Source organism: Gymnoscopelus microlampas (assembly GCF_963454915.1).
Source record: "Gymnoscopelus microlampas genome assembly, chromosome: 19".
In the NCBI taxonomy this organism is placed as follows: Eukaryota; Metazoa; Chordata; class Actinopteri; order Myctophiformes; family Myctophidae; genus Gymnoscopelus; species Gymnoscopelus microlampas.
In genome coordinates, this window is record NC_139956.1 from 36587222 (window position 1) to 36599005 (window position 11784).

The 11784-nt window shown below is 39.9% G+C and overlaps 1 long non-coding RNA gene across 1 annotated transcript; it reads right to left on the reverse strand.

Annotated features, from left to right (window-relative positions):
- Window positions 1-5882: 5882 nt before the first annotated feature.
- On the reverse strand, window positions 5883-10094 carry LOC311035421. Its single transcript, XR_014599711.1, has 3 exons — window positions 9932-10094; window positions 9618-9707; window positions 5883-5971 (listed from the first exon to the last, which is right to left on the reverse strand). It is a non-coding gene; the product is annotated as an uncharacterized lncRNA (long non-coding RNA).
- Window positions 10095-11784: the final 1690 nt, after the last annotated feature.

The window sequence follows — 11784 nt, forward strand, 5'->3', positions numbered from 1 at the left end:
CCTCTCAGCTTGGTACTGCACTGGGGACCCCTTTGGTTTTTATTGGTGTGTATTGATATAACCTGGCACTGCATGTTTTGTATTTGAATTTTGTATTTATATTGCATGATTTCTTTGAGGCCAGGCCTGTCCCCTCTTCTTTTCCCCTAGTTATTTTGGTATTCACTGTGTGCACGGGCCGACCCGCCCTTCCTTAGACTGCGAGAGGTAACTGTTAGATTGCCATTTTAATACTAAATACCTTGCCTTAAGGACCTTAATTGTCGTGCTAGTTTGTAATAGACAACAGTGATGTGTTTTGTAATTTCATGGTAATAAAGTTGTTATATTTTTCCACAAACTGCCTCTAGTAAAGTAATTGTTCCTGTTTAAGGGAAGTTGAACAGTGTAAGGTTTAGGGGTTCCTCCTGCCCCCTCCACAAGCGGGAGGTGGCGTAGTCAGGCATATTACAGTAGTACTACTCAGTTACTATACATTTACTCATCCTAACTATTAGGAGCAGTGAGTGTTATTAATACATTTACTCATCCTAACTATTAGGGGCAGTGGGTGATATTAATACATTTACCATCCTAACTATTAGGAGCAGAGTAATGCTCAGGGACACATAGACTCTGAATATGATGACGTTTGAATAAACCTTCTAATCTCTGTTTCATCTAGTAGTGAATCATTCAACCTCCACAAGGTGGTGCTAGAGTACTTCTATCATTTCCATGTTGTTAACAAATCTCCATGACAAGAGAGATTAATGCTCAAATGTGTCCAAACAGTAATTCTGTATACCTCTGTTGAGTTAATAATAATAATAATTCAATGTGAGAATAGTATTTATTCATAATCTGCTATATGCCCATGACCTATACTAACATTGATATAAGATGTCTTGCATGATTATAAACATACTGTATGAGAGCATTGTCTCATGAATGTGTTTATAATGCCTACAGACATAACAATAATGAATGTTGCTAGTGCTTTACATTAAATATATTAAATATTAGAAGAAAACAATTATTAAGAGGAAAATCTTAACCAAAAAAATAAAAATAGCATTTGATTTATTGAATACTTTATTAACTGTTGGCAAATAGTACAACTACTACAAGTGGTACGATTTTACAATGATGCTAAAAGAATAATACAAACAGCCCTAGGGGCTTGTTTTCATTGTGGTCCTGTAGCAGATCAACAACCTCACAACACATTGTGATGAGCTTGTAGATATGCTATTTTCTGATAGCCAAAGTATAAAATAGGGCTTAAGTGGTTATGTAAAGCACATAATCAATCAATAAGAAAGTTAAATGGCAAATAAAATGAAATACAATGCTTAATACTGGTGAGAAATAGATGAGAACTGCACTGTTTTAAGACAACAGAACAAACATTATATTAATCTACATGAAACATGGTATTAAAATGGAACAGATGGCTGTTAGATTAATGTTACTCACATTCTATATGCTCCCTTTAACTAAATAATGAAAATATGAATATAAATTGTAATATAATGTCTACATTGCATATTGGGTAGAACTGCAAGGCAGACAAACCAAAGCAAACACACAAACCACATGTAAACACAGCCATCATGTAGCTGTACCAACACACCAGCTAACTGATACATGGTGATCATGATGGTTTCAGCACAGAGCTCTTTCACAGATCCAGTTGTTGAAATCAATAGAACACTCGAGGTCGTTCCATCCTTTGCTAGAAGAGGAAGAATGAGACCCATCATAATACTCAACACAGTCTTCTTCTGCATTAAAGTGATGTTGCCTGTTTCTTTCAAAATCAGGCTCACCAGGTAACCAGTACCTGTAGAAGTAGGAACATATCATTATTACAAATAACAAGGATGTTTTTCACTCTAAATCATTTGTCTTTTAATCATCAGCTCATATTATATGCAGTGGTTTTCAAACGTGTTTGTTGCTAAATTAGCCGATCTACAAGCTCACAACACGTTGCATCGCAATGTGTTTTGTAGATCTTGTAGATCAGCTATTTTTGCCACTTTTGAAATGTGTGGGATAAATGGATGAATGAATTAATAAATAGTTAATATATTTATTTTGGGATTGAGAAATGAGTGCACACAAAGTACTGATATAGTAAATAAAATAAAGATTATAATTAGCCTATTTGTATATATTTCACTAATAATGAGGAGTTGCCACAAAATGTCAAGGTTCCCCTGGATCTCATGACCAGTGTTGGTTATAATTACTCAGGAATAGTAATAAATTACTAGTTACTTATTATTCCTTAGTAATTATATAAGTTATTAGTTGGTATCCAATAGGCTGCGGCTGCGCAGCCCAGCGGAGCAGTAGCCTATTGATGCACATGAAGTGCCTTGCGGCTGCAGGAATTTGCTGTGTCTTGACTATTTCAAGCCAGTAGATGGCACTGTTGGGAATGCTGATGCACTAGAGAAGTGGTTCTCAACCAGTGGTCCAGGGACCACCAGTGGTCCTTGAGGGGTTCCAGGTGGTCCCCAGCTAAATGATGGAGAGTTGGTAACCAAATGGACCCTTACAGGTCCATTTGGTTTAATTTTGAAATCGCAAGAGTTAAATTATTGTTAAACATCTGCATTACTTAATTCACAAGAAGTCTACACAATTAGAAAATGTAGAAGAATTGTTATTTTGATCAATGTTTGCCAGTTATTTCTCCTACGATACCAACATCAATACAGCATGGATGGAATTGTGGAGAAAATCTTATCCAATGATAACAAAATATTCAAAGTTTTGGGTCTGACAGTTCAAATCTCATCAAACGGGGGTCCGTTGCTCAAATGCCGAATAAAAATGGACCTTGATATGAAAAGGGTTTAAAAGCAATGCACTAGAGGGGTAGATGTGCTGCAGGACGATATGTGAGTTATTTTATTCATGTTGTATTTAATAACTTCAAAATGTAATAATCTGAGCAGTGACATCATGTTTTGAAAAGCAGCAGATCAATGTAACAGTTGTTGGGCTACCAGTTGTTTGCTAACAGTATATAAGTAGATGATTATATAACTGGGAAACCTGCTAGACTAGGGTATCATTTATACCAAACTAGAAGCAAAGCTTCACAAACAGGCTGTATTCCATATGAACAACAATATAAATGGTAGGCTACTTCTACAGTAGCATAAATACTGAAAGGTATTATCATGTAGCCTATAGCATTATGATTTGATATGGTAGGTATAGGGCTGAAAATAACATCCAATATGCATCTGGTAGTGGAGGATAAGCTCCGTTATGACTTTTCTCTATTGTTCAGTTCAATAGTCATTATGTTCACATTTTTAATAAAGGTCTACTGTACCTTACCTGATTACCCTAGCAATTACAATTACAGTATGTATAACCTATTAATTTTAAGATAGCTACACATTTACATGTCGTAGGGATGTTAACATGAAGTCAGTTATTAGCCAATTATTATTATTATTTTTACATTTATTATTAAATAATGATAATACTAATAAAATGTTTTTTTTAACTGCCTGTTTAAAAACATTCTAAAGGGTCTCAAAAGAGACAATTCAAAATGTTAAAAATACAACCTATAGTAGCGTACTCTTTTCCAAAAGGGAGAGGGGTGTAGGCCTATGGGTCAGAAGACCGTGCACGTTGGTGTGAGTGCACGTCTGGTTGTGTGCACACTTTGTGTGCTACTAGGAGTGTGATGTTGGATGGGACAACTATAGGCTAGAAAACATTTCAGAGCATATGCTGTGTAAAGTTCATACTATATCACACATACGTCTGTCATTAAATTAAATCACCAGATGCAACGTGTTGTGAGCTTGATCGGCAATGACACCATCATTAGACTTTATGAATTATATTATTATATGTATTATATGACGGGTGACGACAATGACAAGACGCAGAGGATAACACGTTGACTGTTTGCATCCAGCGTCCAACTAACACGTTATGGATTATAATAACCTACTTTCAATATAGGTTACCATTTTATGCAGAAATCCTCCCAGTGTCTCATGACAGAGCAAGGAGGAGAGAGTCGGGTAGGAAAGAACACCTCCCCATAACATTTAAACAGCGTCTTGAAGCAGATGATATTATCAGAGATCAAACTCATAACTAAAACACTGGGGTCAATGTTAATTGACATGGGGGATGCAGTGTTAATTTACAAAGAAGTATAAAAAGTCAAAATATGGAGATACTGCCAGACAGTTAAAAATTAATTATTCTTACAGAAGGAGTCAAAAACTTCCTAAAAGCAGCACTAAACACAATGAAGCCTCTCAAACATGCCTGCACAACGTGTATAATGGACAACTATGTTTGAATCTTTGACTGAAATAAACTAATGACGATACTTGCAAATGTTGAAAGTATTCCTGTATGTGTGTACTAATACATGCCTGGCAGTGGCTTCATGTTTGAGCCACACACTGACCTGCCCCAGACCATATATCCACAGATCTGCACATAGGCTGCGTCATTGATCGATTGATTGATTGAATACTTTATTAACACGATTGTTAACAGTACAGGTAGTACAGTCAAAGGTTATGCTAAAAGGATAACACTAGAAGCCCCTGGGGGGTTGTTTCCATTGTGGTCCATTGTACTCAATTCATCAGTAATTTCATCAGTAGACCTACTGCGCTCGTAACTTTGCGTGATGGTGCATGTTTAAAAAGAACAGTTCTATAAGCTAATCATGTAGCATTGCAAAGTGTTGGTGCGTTATTATGAATCCCACGCCGCGTCCTGGATTTAGACCCGCCTTACGTGTCTGATTGGCTCCCCGGCAGGCATAGTTTTACTGAGGTTAGGGTTAGGGTTAGGGTTAGGTTTAGGCATAGTCTTACTGAGGTTAGGGTTAGGGTTAGGGTTAGGTTTAGGCATAGTTTTACTGAGGTTAGGGTTAGGGTTAAGGTTAGGTATAGGCATAGTAGCAAAAACGAGAACTGTCAATCACAGCGACTACTGACCAATCACAGCGCCCGCTCAGCGGGTTTGCCACGACGCGGTGTGGGAATCATAATAACGCAGTGTTGGTAGCTTGTAGATATGGTAAAATGAAGCTTGTCAGTCTTACGTTGGTGTGGTCAGTGGCGTTCCATCTACCCACTGGAAAGATCCTTCGCTGTCTCTGTCGGTCAAACCCAGCCATAACCTCTTGTTGAAACTGGCAACAAAGTCCTGGACAGAAAAGCTGCTGGTTACTGATGTACAAACTGTACAATATATTTGTGTCTCCACTAGGTGGAATAGGATACAACGCACACATGTGTATGCGCACATGCATGAAGCCATGCACACATGCAAACATACAATCATGCACAAACACACACACGCACGGATGCACGCACACACACACACACACACGCACATACGGTACACACACACACACACGCACGGACGGACGCACGCACGCACGCACGCACGCACACACACACACACACGCGCATATACAGTACACACACACGCACGCACACGCACGCACACTCAAACGCACCCGCACACACTCAAACGCACCCACACACACACACACACACACACACACACACACACACACACTACCTGTTTTTCTTTGCTCTTTATGACAATCAGGTCTGATTGGTTGTCTCTACACCACTGTCTGCTCTCCTCCCAGGTTTTCTCCTCAGTAGAGATATAATAACAACCTCTGTCAAATTTCTGCCATCCAGGTGATTCTAACAACAACAAATAAAGTTAGCCATTTGTTGTTATTTATTTTGTAATATATTATGAACAACAAGATATAACAACAATGAAGAAATAGTGATGTCTCACTCACCACAGCTCTGTCTGCTGCAGAGCTGGTCAAAACTGGTCTGTAGCTGCTCTTTCTGTTTAGTCAGGTGGTTCAACTGGTCAAAACTGGTCTGTAATTTGACTAGCTCTATAGTCAGGTTGTTGTTCCATTGGTCTCTCTCCACCATGTGGGACTGATCTGTGAGGACATTTTCAAATTGCGTGATTTAAAACAAATTGTAAGTCTACAAAATGACATAGCAAGCAAGCCAACATAATAGGCTATTATTCATAAGTAAATAATATACAAAAATGTATTTACAAAACACACGCTCAAAACAGATGGGGTTTTCTATGGGGAGTTTGTATGGTCTCCCAGTGTTCACTTGTGTTTCCTCCCACACCAAAATACATGCATGTTATACAAACTCCTTTCAGCCACCCTAGTAAGGGTGGGTCAAATGCAGAGGGTGAATTTACTCATGGGGATGCAATAAAGTATAACTTAATTTAGACACACAGAATAATCTGTGTGTCCTTCTTATTAATCCATTGATATCAATATCATTGCAAATACACTTGGTGTTCAGCACTTTGTCTCTGGCCACACCCCTCCTCTCACCAACACCATGTGACCATGAGAGTTGAATACTCTCTAACACAGTTTAATGAGTTCACCAGAGTGGTAAAATATCTATTTCAACTAAGGAATGAGGACCACTACATTCAACTTAATTCAATATGCACCACATGTTGTGGAACAGCACCACCACAGACTGATTCTTCTCACTACTCCTACGTACTGTACCTATATGAGCACTCATCCTTGCATTATAAAAGCCACAGAAAAAAGCAGATCTACAAAGAAGAAGAAAAAAACTAACAAACACAATAAGGTGCCTAGTGCCTACCCACTATGTGCTTGCCCCCCTAATCTTACTACTATATAATTGACAAAAGCTCCGAAGTTCGGCAGCGATTCGCAAGCACAGGATCACTCCACATGCCTCCAAGACCCGTCACAGACTGCTGATCAGAGCTATGGCTATGTTTTAGGCATCCTACCCCACCTCGATCAGTGATCGCACTCTCGGTTTGATTGATTCTCTGATTCGCCTATCAGACCCTCAGCCTGATCTGGCAGGTTGCCATAGCAACCAGATACAGGAAGTCTGACCTCTTATCACATGACCGAGGTTGGGAGGATGTGACTAGAGCTAAATTCCATTCCCCAAAGCTCAGTCACTCGCTCACTCTCCTCGCTTCCTCCACTTGCGCCTAAGCCCCGCCCCTGCGAGGAGCCGAGGATTATTTGCGACTGCACTCAGTGTCATCTCAAAGCGACGGCAAATTCCGCGATCACTTATGACGTCTCAAACAGCTGGACCAGAGCATAGAGGTATAATATAACGGGACCAGAGCCGTGGATGAAAATATGCATTTATAGAATACTGCCCTGCCAAGATAAAGAGCAGTAACTACGGAAAAAAAAAACACTGAAAAATGGGTTTAAAAGTGATTCAACTGGTCAGCCAAATGAGATATCGGCATATAAGTGATATTACACTAATTTTGCATCTGTTCTTGAGGTAATTGTTTATCCCCCAAAATCACAAAGGCTAATTTGACCTTTGGGATACAAAAATAAGTCGGCGTGTCCCAAAACGTAGTTACTGCTCTTTACCTTGGCAGGGCAGAATAATATGCAGGTATAGAATAATACAGAATATAAGAATAGACAATTCATCAATGTGGATGGCCACATTGTTATCTTTATAGTTAACATTTTGTGCAAAGCCAATTATTCCTGAAATAGTGAACGAAGCGCCAGGATGAGCAAGCTTACATTTATGAATTAAATCCTGACCCGTCCCTCTTTTTGCTCGTAGGCCTACAGTCCCCAGATCCCCCCAACCCCCGCAGCAATCCCGCACGGCACTGCTGCTTATAACAGCCACCATATATTACAGAGTATGTCTGACTCTGAATTACATCATTCATGCAGGGTGGCCATACTTTTACCCGGACTATTTTTTTTTCAAATGAGAGTTTGGGTGATACCCCCCCCCACTTCTGGGACGAAGAAAAAAGAAAAAAACTCTGACGATTTTTCTTGATATTGTTTGATGGCGAAACAAATCATGACTGATAGACATGAAAGAAGACCCTTCACAGCTAATAGAGAATTTTAAATTTTAAGAATCGGTTCAGAATTTAATGAGTACGGCTTTAGTTAAATAGCGTAAAGTGTTCTCTTTTGGGGAATTCAAAATATAGTCACCCTATATTCCGTCTAAATATAAATACAATACATTATTTTAAACATAATCTTTGTCACAGTAATTTATAGTAGTCCATGCACTGCATTGAGGCATGCACGGAGAGAAATTAACTACCCGCTTTTAAGACAGAATAAGTGCGCACAATATATTACAATGTATATACTTGTTTAAATGCTTTACAACGCAATAAAGCCAGTGGCTTGTTGCGTCTTTTCAGTTAATTTACACTGTGTGTGTGTGTGTGTGTGTGTGTGTGTGTGTGTGTGTGTGTGTGTGTGTGAGATGCGCAACGAGTGATCGGCGGGGGCGAAGGGTGGGGGGGGCAGCCGGTGTTTTCGGCATGGTTTCGGGTTTCAAGCATTGTTTGTGTGGCCACATGTGGAGGAGGACCATGTATACGTCACGGGAGAAGGGAAAAAACAAAAAAAACGTGTACACGTGATGCGGAAGTCTGCTGCGGAGGAGCTGTGGAGAGTGGTCGAGCGTACACTCGATGTACACTCGCTCAATGCGGAAGTGGAGAGCCTCCTCGCCTCCTCCACTCGACTCCACTCGCCTCCTCCAAGAAGCACATGAACAATTGGACCCTGACTACTTCCGGTTCGAAGTCGGAGTGACCGAGTGGGAGTGAGCGAGTGGCCGAGATTTTCGGTATTGGAATTTGGCTTAGAGGTTAGGGCCGCAAAGCAAAGCGGGGAGGGAGGAGAGGGGAGGAGACGAGCCGAGAGGAGAGGCCAGAGAGGCCGGTCTTCGCATGACGTGTGTGCAGAGCTATAATTAGACAATATAGTTTACACTGAACTATTTTAATTAACTTTGAGCCAAGAGGAGGAAATGTACTATTTAGAAGGGATGACAAAGGAAATGTTTGAAGACTATGATGAATTAGAGCGCTGCAATAGTGTCTTGACTTTGAGCCACGCAAATGCCAGGCAGGTAGAAAGAGAAGAATTGGAACAATATAAGGTTGGGGCCTAAATGTGAGGGCCGCGAAGCATCTCCTCACACCAGGCTTTGGCGTTTTGGGTCTCTTGACCTGTATTTGTTAAACTAGATGTGAGGGCCGCAAAGCGGCTGCCAACATTATCTATTTACACTGCTACTTATTTATCTCACAAAATTGAGGATCAGCACAAATTGAGGATCACCACAGCATTGGTAATTATTTAATTATTTTTCAGCCCACACTAAAATCCTAATGCAATAGATATAAAATGTATCATTTGCAAGCTATTTAGACAAGGAATAGGCTACACTTCAATGAAGTTGACCTGTAGACAGCATTTAGGTGGACTGCCAAAACGTTTTTGGATCGAGTGGAGTTTATTTTGTGCCGCAGCGTGATGCGTTGTGATCTTGTAGATCAGTTATGTTTGGTGCGCGACACGGCTCACAACCAAGTATAAATCAGGTGTACCAAGCTAGCGTGGCATGAAAACACATAGTGTTGTGTCTATGGAGATCCAAGAGTCTCATTCAAATTCATTGTATGGATTAAACATATGTTGGATCATCATAGATACATAACAAAATATAATCAAATACTTTGTTTCTTAAACTTACAGAGGTAGAGTGGAACAGCAATGTTGAGGAGAACTAGAACAGCACAAAGCAATCCAACTCTGACTCCAATCCGCCTGTGCCGTCTTATCTCTGGAGGACACGCACGCACACACACGCACGCACGCACGCACGCACGCACGCACGCACGCACACACACACACACACACACACACACACACACACACACACACACACACACACACACACACACACACACACACACACAAACAATCAGTGAGATCAGTTAACAATCTTAAAATGTCCTGTTTAAATAGTATTTTGGGGTGATTTTTAGTTTTAGTAACATCTCTTACCAGACTGCAGGATATTCTGTAGATCTCTCTCCTTCGCTGTAGGCCTGGTCTTCATCTCAGCATCTTCGCAGGTTGCATCGTCTATCGTTTGGAGTTCAAGGTTATCATAAATGTTAGCTGCAGCCATTTCTACCCTTGTGATTCAATTCTTCTCGCAGGCAGTTGACATTCTCCACCTCCTCACTACGCTCTGAATTAAGGAGAAGAGCGGTCACTCTTTTATTCATGTTTCTCTCTTCCTCTTTTAGTTTGGTTTGTTCCGCCCACATTTAGATTTTCTTTTTTCATTGCAACAAGTATTAAATAAATACATATGCATAGGTTTTATGAAATGATGATGACATGATGAGTGAGTGCATTGGTGTCAGTGATGTCTGGAGGAGAGGTTATATTCTTTACATTATATCTGTGATGTAAAGGAACAGCATAGATATGTAAAGCTTTCTCACAAACAGTGACATGTACTCTAAATGCTGCTAAAATGATCATATTAGCTTGATGAGAGCACAAACAACTTTGACCCAACACAGGAACTATTGTTTTTATATGTTGCCTTTGGATCCTGGCAAGGTCCTGGCATCTATCAAGGGCATCACCAACTCAGCATAATGAGTATCATGGCTTTGGCAAATCTACTGGCTGATGGTAGATTTAGCGCTCCACCTCAGCAATCCATCTCTCGCTATCGTTTTAGACAGTGGAGGAAACAGTACTCACATTTCTTACTTATCTAAAAGTATCAATTCTGTAATGGAAATACTATGTTACAAGTAAAAAGTCCGGAATTCTTGACTTGAGTAGAAGTACAAAAGTATTGGCATCAAAATATACATAAATTACCAGCAGTATAAAGTACTCATTATGCAGAATGTCCTATATCTACAAGTTTTCAAATGTATAAACATCTTTTGAAAATAGCAGATCTAGAACCTCACAATGTGCTGTACAATGCATTGTGAGCTTGTAGATCTGCTATTTTCAAATGGCCGAAATGTATATAGGGCTGAAGTGGTTAATTTTTTAATCATAATAAAGATTTCCAAAGTAACTAGTAGCTAAAGTTTTCAAATAATTGTAGTGGAGTAAAAGTACAATATTTGACTCTGAGATGTAGTGGAGTAGAAGTAAAAGTAATGGCTGGGCCATAGTGTGACGGTCCAGGCACTCTAGGCTGCAATGCCAGCCTGTCCCGAGTTCGACTCCCGATTCCGACGATCTTTGCTGCGTGGCCCCCCCCCCCCCATCTCTCTCCCCATTTCCTGTCAGCCAGTGAAACACTTAATATTTACACACCAATTTCAGCTCTGACTTTTAGGTGAATGACAGACAAGTATTTAAAGATTCTGAAACTGTGTTTGACGCATGTTTTAACGCATGTTTGACCAAAATAAAATGACATGCCGCTTTGCTCCCCTGTAAAGTGTGCAACTGTGGGATGAACACTTACTTGCTGCAATGGAGCATGAATTACAAATGGTCCACTAGTTTCTAAAAAGTAATCTTGGTTGTCAATGTTCTGTAGTATTGCTTGTATATGGGTGTCTGTCAGCAGAAAATATAATATCACAGACCAGGCAAACATTAAAGGTACATGTCAACTGACTAAACTAAACCATGTACAAATTATAAATAGTCAATAGGTCTATATTTCACATCCCACATGTGCCCATTTCTTGTAATGTATATGGGCTTTCATGTATGCTTTGTCTTTCCTTGTTATTTCACCTCAAATGTGATGTATTTCCAAACAGTAACAATGCTGTTATCTGGCCTTTCTGGACAAAAGTCAAGCCAAATCGTTGTCCAATCATGCTCATGTTTGCTGGTCTGAATGTGAACCCCATCCAATCATA